Source organism: Melospiza georgiana, chromosome 1 (genome assembly GCF_028018845.1).
Source record: "Melospiza georgiana isolate bMelGeo1 chromosome 1, bMelGeo1.pri, whole genome shotgun sequence".
Taxonomy (NCBI): domain Eukaryota; kingdom Metazoa; phylum Chordata; class Aves; order Passeriformes; family Passerellidae; genus Melospiza; species Melospiza georgiana.
In genome coordinates, this window is record NC_080430.1 from 103,559,295 (window position 1) to 103,571,979 (window position 12,685).

The 12,685-nt window shown below is 43.8% G+C and overlaps 1 protein-coding gene across 2 annotated transcripts in view; it reads right to left on the reverse strand.

Annotated features, from left to right (window-relative positions):
* The window catches only part of RALBP1 (ralA binding protein 1), a 32,788-nt gene extending 21,318 nt beyond the window's left edge, over nt 1-11,470 (reverse strand). The window contains exon 1 of one of the 2 annotated variants that reach the window (XM_058030685.1): nt 11,386-11,470. The gene's annotated coding sequence lies outside the window, so the exon portion shown is untranslated. Of the gene's footprint in view, nt 1-6,938; nt 6,990-11,385 lie in introns of those variants that run through there. The other variant, XM_058030693.1, reaches the window with a different exon arrangement.
* Between the last annotated feature and the right edge of the window lie 1,215 nt (nt 11,471-12,685).

Sequence of the window (12,685 nt, forward strand, 5' to 3'; positions counted from 1 at the left end):
GGAGAGAGCACATTGGAAAGAGATGGACCAGAGCTGCCTAGGAAAAGCCCCTGTCCCACGGTGCTGCCTCCAGCACTGGCTATACTGTCACACTCCTATTTCACTGTAACATCCCACTTCCCAGAAGAGGCAGGTATCCCACTACCTCTCCAAAGCAAGTAGTCTACAAGGAAAGTCTGGGCACAGATCTTTGTCACAGGGTAACGACCAAAGCCCTACACAGAGGGTACACAAACTATGCCCCACAAGTGGCTCCCCCTGCCCTCCCCACCATGTGGCTCATTCCATCCTTCAGGGATATCAGAGCAAGTCCTCCCATGTCTTTCCTCAGCTGAACCAATGGCCATGGAAGCAGTTTCAAAGCAGTGCACTACATTATGATAACAACCAAATATTTAAGAGGCACTTTTGCAAATAACTGTCCAGCTAACAAGCTGTTTAATTGCTTTGCATGGCAGCTTTCTCAAGTAACAAGCAGAAGGCCTGAACTCTGCACCACAAGGCAGACAGGCACTGCACCCAGGCCAGACTTCTGCAGGAGTATCCTGACTAATCAGCCACCTGCACTGCAACTGCTACTGCCCACCCTGAGAATAATTTCTCATTCTCCAAACTTCTTGGCAAAGTGCTACTCCACTGTTTGGGATTCTCTGTTTTTAACCCCAGCAAATCCTGGTCTTGGTTCCTTGTGGTCTTGTCAGCACAAAGTAATCCAATACCTCCAGTAACAGCACTCAGGCCTGGTACATTAGTTTCTCACTTGTGGTTTAGTCACACTCTTCCCCAGATTATCTCCATTTGCTTCCTTGTCCCCTTTCCTGCAGTGCAGCTCCTCCACAATCAGGACTGCACCTTGTCTATCTCACAATCTTTTCCTCACCAAGCAGGTGTTCACAGCCTGGACCTGTGCAAGCCCAGTTTCACCATTCCTGTTCTCCACACCCAGTGTCTCATCTAACCTCACCTCTTGGCTGCTTGCTGTTTCCCAGGTTTCCCTCACCACCTTCTATTTCTCCCACACTCAGTTCTCATTAAAACTTCTGCAAATTATGGGCCACACATAAGCAAGGCAATCTGGGAGGTCTTCTCCAGCCAAATACAGGTTCCCCCTCTAAATTACAAATAGCACTAAAAAGATTTGCCTGATTAGCAAAATATTCATTAGAAAATATTAGTTATTACAGAAAATATATTTTCTTGCTAGCTGAATTCTCAGAAACAGTTTGAGGAATGTAGTAAGTGCTTTTTTAAAAAAATAAAATTGAAGTACCAGCCTCTGATACAAAACTTTTCAGCACAAATTAAAAAATGGTAGCTTTTGATAAGAGCTGAATTGCTGAGAGTTGAATTGAATACTACAACTGTCCTGCTACATATTGAACCCTCCTATACTTCTGAAAACTGCCACACTGCACAACATATCTAATACCCACTAATGTTTAGACTGGCTTTAGAATTATTCCTGGTGTGACAACCCTGCCCCTTCTCTCTTGTCCACCTCTCCAAACTCCCGCTTGTACCACCAAGAGAACAGAAAATTTTACTTTCAATACTTAACAAAGGAAGGCAGGAAAATACAACAAAAGGTGTGCAGTTTACTTTCTTAACAATCACTATAAACAGTATCACCATGGGTTTTGTCTGCCCTTGGAACTGTATCCAAGTCTTCTTACAATTCACATTTTCTGACAAGTCCTTCAAAGAGCAGTCTAGTACCCAAAGGTCTGCAGCAAGTTGTACAGAGATTATGATTTTGCAAATTAATACTAATTGTTATACTTTAATCAGTTCCTGGGCTGGATCTATTTAATGACAAATTCCCCTGATCAGAGATTTAAACTACAGCATTGCTCAGTCACACTCCAGTACCTGAATGCAGCCAGCCTGAGAACAGCTGTCAATTCAGTGGAGTCAGGGGAAAAAACCAAACATCCTAAACCCATGACTGGTCGAGCTGAATGTACTACAAATGATGTTTAAAAGGCAAGTGCTATTCAGAGTAAAAAATGCAAAATGAAGCAGAAGAAAAACCAATGGATTTGGCATGAAGTATTTTACAGGAGTTTTAAGCACTTCTGCTGTTCTTTCAACTGCATCTGCAGACTACCCGTGACAGATCAAACAAGACAGAACAGAATCTAGTTTTCCAGAGAGGCCAGAGCTCTACACACTCGGTTCCAACACCCAGCAAAAAACAACTAAGCCTATAAAAACTATATTTTTGTGTTTTGTGGGGATTTTTTTTAAAGTGTCTTAGCTAACACATGCTAAAATACTAGAAATGGTAAGGGTAAACAGCAATTACCAAAGACTCTTTGCTTTGGATTTAACAGTGGCAGCAAATCTGGGAATGCCCCCACACCAGAAACGCTCACTATGATGCCCTGGCCCTCCTGTAACAGCAGCAATTCACCTGGCAAATCCAACAGCAGCAGTGGAGAGGCACTGTGAGGCTCCTGGCAGCAGGGGAGCTCAGGCTCTGTGGCACTCTTGGGAACACATCCAGCTGGCATGTGCAGGCAGTGCCACTGCTGCTGCAGCACCATCACCCTTTGTACCCGCACCAACTGCAGCGAAAGCAGGACTGGTGTGTGCCCCTCTGCCAACACCACTGCTCTGGGGTGTCTGCTGCTTTGTCCTTCCAGAGGCACCTGCTGCCACCCCCAAACACAGAGCCACAGAGAGCCTTGCACGCTCCACAAACCTGCTTCACACGCAGAGGGAACGGCAGAGCATGGGTGCGGCACGCTGAGTCCCGACAGCGGAGCTTTATAATCCAGTATTCAAATACCATCTTTCAGACTGGATATAGAAAAAAAAATCAATTAGAAGCACCATGCTTCTTCACTGAATTGGGTGGATTGTGATCGTTATTTTATTCATAGAATTTTCAAACAGCATGAACTTGGCAGAAGTCACTTCATAATCCTTTAACTGGGAGGGCAGTACGAACAATCCTTATCATACCCAGAAAGAAGCAATTTCTGAAAGTATATTAATGACACACAAACCTTTAGGGCTTGAACTGTGAAAATTAACTTTCTTATGCTTTACATTGCATTTTTGCCACCATCTATTGAGCATAGATGAAAAGATCTATCAATTACAGGATGTCGCTTGAACTGACAACTCTGTAGCAAAAGAGGAAGCAAAAAACAGCTTTGCTTGGACCTCTTCATAGTGTGATACAGGACATAGATTATAAATTTCCATGTATGATTCTTTCCATGTTTAAAACCCTGCATGTTCCAGTGCAACAATGGCAAAATATGTTCAGCTTCTAGTGAATATTAAATGGAACTATGGTGGTTGAGATAAAACCCATTCTACCATAACAGCAGAAAGGAAAAGTAAAAGAAGACTTTGATCCAGAAACAGTTTATTTTTAGTGATTATTTAATAACTGTTTCTATCAGCTGATTATTCTTAGTGATTATTTGATATCTATGTCTATCACCTTTGTTTTTGGCTTAAAAGCCCTGTTTATTATCAAGCTAACATCAGTGGCTATTCACCTGAAAATCAGCCTTCACTGGTTGCTTTATTAAGTCCAATTTGAGTAGAATCAAGCACAGACTGGGCTGCACACAAATGTTTTCCCAACTTAACAATAATGGATTGATGTGTAACATTTCTGTGCTCCCAGCACAGCAGTTTTTAGCACAGCATTATTGTAGATGCAGTTCTACCCACCAAAAGGTTTTTTTCTGATGTAGCTTGTTTTATTTTGAGATCTGTTTTGAGACATGCCAGCAAAATAATTGTTTTGCTGATCCATGTTATGTCTGCAGCAGGAACCTGTGGGAATAGATGTCAATGTCTTTCAAACTCATGATATATTAAAAAAAAAGAAAAATTTAGCATGGTATGTTACGTTTCCATACAAGAGTAGGGCTATACCATCTCTTCTTCCCAGACATATTTCCATTAATGCCAGTGACAGCTCTTCATCAACACCACATGAAGGATTTAGCCTTTCAGCAAATTTCTGAATTTTTAGTTATTTTTTTCAGTACCATACGTAGAGATGGGATTAACAAGTTCTGCTTTCCATGTCTGCCCCAGATTCACTCAATACCCAAGGGGAAAGTCAATTTAAATATTTACAAGCTCAGCAGATTATTAATTATGATTAACATCATCACCTCCAGGGCTGAGATGTTGCAAAATGTCACGCATGTGAACACAGAAAGCATTCAGAAATACATGTAAGGCAAGGTGTGGCACCACCCACCCCACCATGGGGCAGCTGTTGGTCTCTGCAGGGAAAGCAGGAATCTGCCATCCATTAAAATGCCAGTTACTGGGACAGCAGCAAGACCCACAAGTTCACACTATTTGCCTTATCTTCTATGCCAATTTAGTCAGCCTTAGAAGAAAACTTACATGAAACATCTGCCTTCTAGAATAATGTATAAATATCCTTAGAATTTAAAATTAAATTCACATATACTTTCTAAAACAGGCTTCATTTAGCTCAGCCTGTAGCATCTACTGCAGAAATTTTCAGCAATCCTACATCTTGACAATACCACAAAAAACCTCCCATACCTTAAGAAATTCACTGATTGATGTTTTCAACCTACTAGTCCAAAATAATAAAAATTAACTGAATAATAACACAAATACAACACTAAAAATACTGTATGCTTCAGAGATGGAGGAAAGGTTTGGTATTTGATAGCACAGGACCAAAGAAGATCTGATTGCCTTTCTAAATCTGTTGTGTTGCCTTGTCTAAACATAAGTCATGCTGCTTTAATTAAAATTAGAGCAATTAGTTTAATGGAAGCCTGAAAACACTAAGACCAAAGATGGCCTCTGTCCTATCCCTCCCTCAAAAGAAGATAAACTGCCTCCATCAGTGTAAGGCAATTTTAAGAGTGGTGAAATCCTTGCACATAAGTACGAAAACCCACCAAATGTAATAAACCTACCTGTCAAAATATTCACCAAAACTGACTGTTCTAATGATACATACCAACTGCAAACTTCTTTTACATGCTTGTGTATGATGTGTTTTTAGATGTGTTTGCAGTTTGACTGAAGTAACATTAAAACCTTACTTACTAAAGGATTTATCAAAAATGAGCAACCAAAAGAAGCACAGAAAACTGCAAAGAAATTTGATCATAGACCAAATAAAATATCATAAAATTGCAGCACACAAAATTAATGACATCGGTAAAACTGATGTGCCTTCTCCACTGCTTTTTGGGGTTATACAGGTTCTGGCATATTCAAAGGTACATTTTGAAAGCCATTGCCAGAAAATCAGTTCTTATTTACCTTTGTGAAGGAAGATGTATTTAAATATACATCCTAGTATATCAATCCCACTAATATACTATAGCAGCAAAGAACTCCACAGGTTCATCACTTCCTCTTTCAGCTGGAAAGTTGAAATTTGTTTCCTCCAACCATGTTTCAAAACCTGACTGCTTAAAAGGCATCTGCTCCCCAGTGGTGCAAACTGCATGAATTTTGGAGAACTGCAACCCCAAATTTCAGAATGAAAACTTTAGAAGCATGACCTGTGAAAGATCTCTGCATCTAGAATTAACAAGTGGCCAGCATGTAGAAAACTTAGAGAATTTGTCAAGATTAAAACATCTAAAGAACAAGAAAAGCTGAAACTACTGGACTGAAATAATCCAAGGAGTTTCTGGGTAAATCTGTTCAATCACTTGGTATTTTTGCCCCCAAGGTTTTAGTCCATTCAATCAATTAAAAATATCCCATAAAATATAAAAAGCTCCTTAGGCTATCTTAAAGGAATGGTATCTCCTTTAAAGCCCCCACAACTGAAATGCAGAAAAGGAAATTACTCTTTTCTTTGTTAAAAAACAAAAGGTATTTTGGGTTCTTTACAGTTTAGCATTACACTTTTATATACAGCATTTGGTTCACAGTATTAAAATCTACTGGAGCAGTACAAATACAGTAAAATATCTGTCAACTTAATTACCTTTTATCAGTAATTATACACTACATTAACACACTCAGCATTAAGTATGTGAAAGCAGTATACTGGATATAGGAAAACAATACCAGAGAATTATGAACTTCCAGAGTATTCATGGTAGAAAACCACTACTACTAGCATGAAATGAGAGAGTTTAATTGCTGGCATGTTTAGCACTAGAATCTACATTCAGCACTCAATTTAATTCATGCTAATAAAACTCACTGAAAATTTATTTTCATGGCAACATCCAGAAAAATTCTGCACCTGACTGCTGATCCTTGTATTTACAAAACGCAACAGGGCAGGCTAGAAATGTTAAAGTAGCAACAAGCTTCATCACCAGGGTAAGATAAATGCTAAACTTCACAAAAGCCATTAGAGGATAAACATTAAATTATAGCTTCAAGCTCATAGGTGTAAGTAAAATAGGTGTAAGTCCTATTTTACAAGTTAGATATGATTTTAAAGAGAAGTAATACCCTTGGAATTTTCTAACTTATTTTTTATGAGAAAGAGAAGCTGCAATTTTTGCCACTGTGATATCCTTTTTCTACTAGTGGCAAGTTAAGAATTATCATCATATATTGTGTTTTCAAAAATCATTCTTCCAGCTCTGGTAGTAGAGTTCTCTGATCAGTTCCAAGAGCTCCTTTCTGCCAGATGTCTTGTCCTTTAGTGACAGGAAAAGCCCAGAGATCCTACTGAACTGAGAAACAGGAAGAAAACCTGTTTCACAGGTTTTATGAGCTGCCTTCACCTAGATAACAGAAACCTGGGAAATTTTCATACTAGAGAGGATGAAAATGTACAAAAATACATTTTATCTATACATAACTATTGGAATTGACTCAAGAATTAGTCACTGCTAAGAAATGTACAAAGCAACGAACACGAAACTAAATTTATTCTCCTTAAAATAAATTTCAGTTTGGTCCAAACCTGCATTCTGATATGGAATGTCAAACCTTACCACCCAGCACTCGCTCCTCTTTCTTCCTCTCCAGCAACCATCTGGCCCTTCCCACCTCATGCAAACAGCCATCACTCATCCCCCGCTTTCCTTGTGTGCCTCCAGAGACCAGAATAGCCAGTCTAAGACAGCTCTGTGCCTTGTGGGTGAGAAAGAGAACAAAGATGGCAGAGTGGGTATGAGGAATCTGTTTGGGCAGCTGACCCTTCCACTGCCCTGAAGGGGGGGCCTGTCCCTCTGACAAAGCACAGCCCCCAGCAGGCAAAATGGGGATCCGTGCACCTGCACGGGCTCTGCCCCAGCGCTGGCTCCGGTCGCGCTGCAGCTGGCACCGATCGTGAACCGTCCCCTGCTTCCTCCAGGGAGCACAGGCAAGGCAGGGATCACCTACCAGCTCACATCATACATTAATGTGCACCACCAAGGATCATCTGCCTTCTTTTAAAGAAATTTTCTCTTTGCATTGATTGCATAAGGTCTGTATTCCTGCATACCTCCCTAGCACCTATAACAAATGGATAGACAGCAAGCTATTAACAATTAAGGGCACACCAGGATAGATGAAGTGACTTACATCACATTCTTCAATTATTAGTATTATATCAGAATAGTTGCACTATTGTATTCTGCACTATTTCCTATTCCAATACTAAATTTGCTAATTTAAAATACAACGTTTCCTCTATAAATATGTTTTTAACTCTGCTAAATATAACATTACTATTAATACACATTAACAATTCACTGTACGTACTGATTTATATTATTACTGTTTTAGCATCTGGCAAGCACTTTTTCCTTATTATTATAAAATTATGTGTTTAGTAAATAATTAGTTGCTATTTCTTAGTCAGGATCCTACACCAAGCTGCTTCTGCAAGAAACTAGGACATCTTCATTACCTGTACTTTTATTTACTGAGCATCACAGGAACTAGACAAGGAAAAAAATACCAAATCATGTTCTCTATTTAAACACACCTTAATTAGTTATCAAAGGAAATACTGCTTGTGGGTAGTGAACTGATTGCTCTAAATGCTGTGATCTCATGGCTTTGAATTTGCAGATCTCTGATGAATATGTGGAATTCACCATTAGATTAGAAAAAGAGATGCTTTCTGTGCTTTTTTAATGATAATAATAAATTATCATTAATAATAAAAAACACTAAGGACCCTGTTACACATTCCAAATCTTTTTGGTCAGACATACTTTGTTCAGGTATTAAATATTGTTTTTACCTTCCTATTATCCACTGAAGTCACTGTACCTGATATTTATCTTTTTCACAAATTCTTCCCTACTAGTTCAAAATTGTCACAGCACTTTACTGACGAAACCTAAATAAATGTTTCCTAGTACATTATCCACTAGTAACAGGATAGAATGAACTAGAAAGTCCTTGGACATATCTGAGCCAACTTACTGTGTGAGCCAACTTACTGGATCACCACTCCTTACTTGGATAATACCACATAAATCCTCCACTTCCCAGCAGCTGCCCCAAGGAAGCTGTCATTCCCCAGTTTTTACTGCAGCCTAAAGACAAACTGCAATCAGGGAGCGCTGCATCCCTGCTGCTATTCAGCTTTGCAAACTTGCTGTTGCTGCCACCATCAAAGTCTGTTTCACTCTGCTGTACCCCCACACCTTCAAGCGAGTTTGTATTCCCTGATGTCAAGCCCAAATGGCGAGGGATGGCTGGGATGAGAAGGGTAAGTATGGACAGGAATGGAGTCACACCCTTCCTGTTTCTAAACTCAGCCTGCATCCTTACCCTTCTGGTTTTGGCCATGGCAAGCAGAAGATGTGAACCTCATCTGGACAGCAGTCACCCCCCAACACCACCACCTCTGGGGATGCAGCCTAAGCAAAACTTCCTACTCCATAAGGTACTTCCAGCCCAGCTCTGGGCCCATTTGATATACTTTTTTTTTTTTTTGGAGCAACAATTTGAAAACTACCATCCATGAGGCTCTGAGGAACAGCAGGAGGAGTTGATGAAGGATAGCACACCATGCACATAGCAAACCATGACTAGTGGTAAGGGTAGCAAAACATTCAGTGATTCCACATAATCAGATACATGAGTTCAGAGACAAGCTTGATAGATTATGCTACACTACACTCCTATAAACTGAAGGTAAATATCATCCTATATTATGGCATTTTGGGGCTAGCTACACGATACCAAGCTCTACCCAAGGAAAGTAAATTAGCATTTGGTGATATTTATTGCTGAGCAGCAGCATCTTCCATATTAGTCTAAGAACTGCCCACAGGAAACAGCAGTGTTTACTCAGGAAATATGCAAACCTTTTCTGCAAGAAAATACAGCTAAAACTCACTGGGAGGAGTGCCTGAAGGGAGCAGTGAGATGAGAACCCTAAAGAGTCAGATGCAGGGCTTGTGCATGTCAGCTTTGCTTTAAGCACATCTGCAGAACCGAGCCGTGCAGCTCTGAAGCAGGAACGCAGTTATTGCAATTCCAGGACAATTTATTCCAGTGCAGACATACAGAAATGGAAATAATCTGCCCTACAGAAAAAGAACTTTCTTCCCCACATAACTACAATCACACCAGTGATTTCACTGTGAAATCCTTACTCTGGGGAAAAGCCCCACCAATCCAAAGTACAAAATATGCCCTCCTACCCCTGAACACACCTGAACTAAGACACAACAATGCAGAAGTTGCACGTGGAGTATTAAGATTTGAAGGCAGCTATTCCCATGTTACATTTCAGATGTGGGAAGACTAAAGTAAATTTATTATCTACAACCTAGAAATGAGATCTGTAGGACAGGGAATGTAAAGTTCCCTACTTCAACAAACTAGACATTCTATTCTTGTAGCTAGCTAGAACATTATAGCAAAAGGGTTAATTAATTTCACACACTTAGAAGTACTAAATGCTCAAAAACTACAACAGTTTGGAAGGGCTTTTTAAAATTCCTGTTTATTTCTTGTTTATTTCTCTGTAGAAAAGAGCCTCCCAAGAGCTTGTCACACTGACCGTAGGGATTATTCCCAGACTGAACTGAAGCACAGCACCATCCACCACGAGCTGTATGCAGCACCTCGAGTTACATCAAACCCCAAAGTTTGATGTTACCTCAAGTAACATCAAACCCCAAATCTAAGGGACCCCCCTGCCATTCCCCTGTAAGCTCATTAATAAATTTACATGCATTACCATCCTGCATCATATCCAACAAAACCTTAACACCGCCCCTGAAAGGGTGGGTGGGCTATGGCAGTGCAGAGCACTCATGGCAAGCACTTCAAGCTGTCTCCAGATCAGAAACCTGTGTAAGGGCACAGTTAGGGCTCTTTTCCTGTGCTGAAACAAGGGACTTGCACAAATCACCCTGGTTTATGCAACTGGCAAAAAGGCCTTAGCCTGGGGTTTTCAAAATTATTATTTTCTATCAACAATTATCATTAACCTCAGGGACACTGGGGTGGAGTAAATCCAAACCACACCATTCTCATTCTCATGAACAGATAGTTTCAGTGTGGATTGCTGGCATTATCTTTGTCACTCATTTAAACATGTTAGCACTTAAAAATAAGATGTATTTGCTCATGCATCACCCACTAAGATATCCTTGGAAGCATTCAAGGCCATCTGGGATGGGGCTCACAGCAACCTGGTCTAGTGAAAGGTGTCCCTGCTCATGGCAGAAGGGTTGGAAGTAGATGGTCTCTGAGGCCCCTTCCAAACCATTCTGTGATTCTATGATGAACACTAACACACACTTTCTAAACAATATTATCAGGTAGGAAACACGACATCCTTAGAACCTGCTAGATGCAGAAAAATTACAGTAACAGTAAATTTTCTTTTACTGTGTTAAGATGAGACCTCTAGGTGAAGGCAAAAGAATATAAATCCCTGACCTCTCCCTCCCCACAAAAAAAAAAAAAAAACCCAACTAAAAACGACCTTGCAAAGAGCCAACCCAGAGCCCAGACTGAGCTGCAGCAAACGCCGCACGATCCAAAGGGAGCAAACCCCCAAGGAAACAGAGCGCACAAGGTGCCCGTAAGGGCAGGAGGGACAGCATGGCCCGTAAGTATCGCACAGGGGCCGGACACTGGCGGGGAGCGGAAAGCAAGGGAAGGAGAAAAGCAAGGAGAGAGAGGAGAGAGGGAGGGAAGGAGGCAGGGAAGGCAAAGGAGGGAGGGCGAGCGGCGACCCGAGGGAAAATGGGCGGAGCCTCCCGGGGCCCCGCCCCTCCCTCTCGCACGAGCAGCCCGCGCCGGCCCCTCCCCCACCCGGCAGCCGCGCGCGCCGCGGGGCGGTGGCGGCTCGCGCCGCCAGTTGTGCGCCCCCCCCCCCGCCTTCCTCCGCCCCTGCCCGCCCGCCCGGACCCGGAGCGGCCCCGCGGCCCTCACCGGGGTGTCGGGCCGGACCGCCCGCCCCCGGCGCCCCGCACTGACCGTTGGGGGGTCCCGCTCGGCCGCGCAGCGGCTCCGCCTCGGCCTCAGGCGCGGCGGGCACGCCCCGCCTCGCGCCCCATCCCGCCGCCGCCCGGCGCTCGCAGGGACGGGCGGGGAGCGGCGCGAGCTCACGCCACCGCGCACGCGCCGCTGCCTCGCTCCGCGCGGCCGTGAGGGCGGGGAGGTGAGGCGGGCGGGCCCGGTGTCCCCCCACCCACGCGCGCAGAGCACAATGGGAGTTGTAGTTCCCCCTGGGGGGCGCTGCCGGCAAGGGCACTGCAGGTCGTTGCAGGCCGCCGCACTACAACTCCCAGGGGCCAGCACGCCGCGGGGGTTGTTCCAGCTTCTCTGCCCCCCACGGCTGTTGAAGCCCCCAGGCCCGTGGGAGCGGGGTCCGGCGGCCTGAGGGGACCCCGGCCTCCGTCCCGGCGACGGACCTCGGCGAGATATATGTGAAGCTCCCTCAACAGCCGCCCAGAGCCGGCAGGCAGCAGGTCCATCTCTCCTCTGGGAACACGAGGAACGTAAGCGTCCCTGAGCCATGGGCAGGCCGTGGCCTTTGTGGCCAAGAACGCCGATGATACCTGGGCTGCAGTAGGAAGAGCGTTGCCGGCACGTCGGGGGAGGTGATCCTGCCCCGCTGTTCAGCACTGGTGAGGCCGCATCTGGAGTGCTGGGTCCAGTTTTGGGCTCCTCAGTACAAGAGAGACATGGAGCTCCTGGAGCAGACCCAGTGGAGGGCAACAGAGATAATTAAGGGGCCGGAGCATGTCTGTTACGAGGGAAGACTGAGGGAGCTGGATCTGTTCAGCCTTGGGAAGGGACAACTGGGAGGGGACCTCATCAATGTCTATAAGTATCTGAAGGAGGGAGGATGCCAAGAGGATGGAGCCAGGCTCTTCTCGGTGGTGTCAAGCAATAGGGTAAGAGGCAACAGGCAGAAACGGATTCACAGGATGTTCCACTTGGATATATGGAAGAACTTCACTGTGCAGGTGACCATGCACTGAAACAGACTGTCCAGAGAGGTTGTGGAGTCTCCCTTGCTGGAGATATTGAAGCACCATCTGGACACAGATGTGTGCTGTGTGCTCTGGAATGATCCTCCTTGAGCAGAGAGGTTGGACCAGGTGACCCACTGTGGTCCCTTCCAACCTGACCCATTCTGTGATTTTGTGATTCTTTTGGCAGTGATTAAAGATGGGTACGGCCAGAGGAGTTGTGAGATTACACTAGTCAGAGTGAGAGGTCAGCAAATACCACAAGCCATCAGTCTCAGTGCAGGAGCTGACACAGCCCC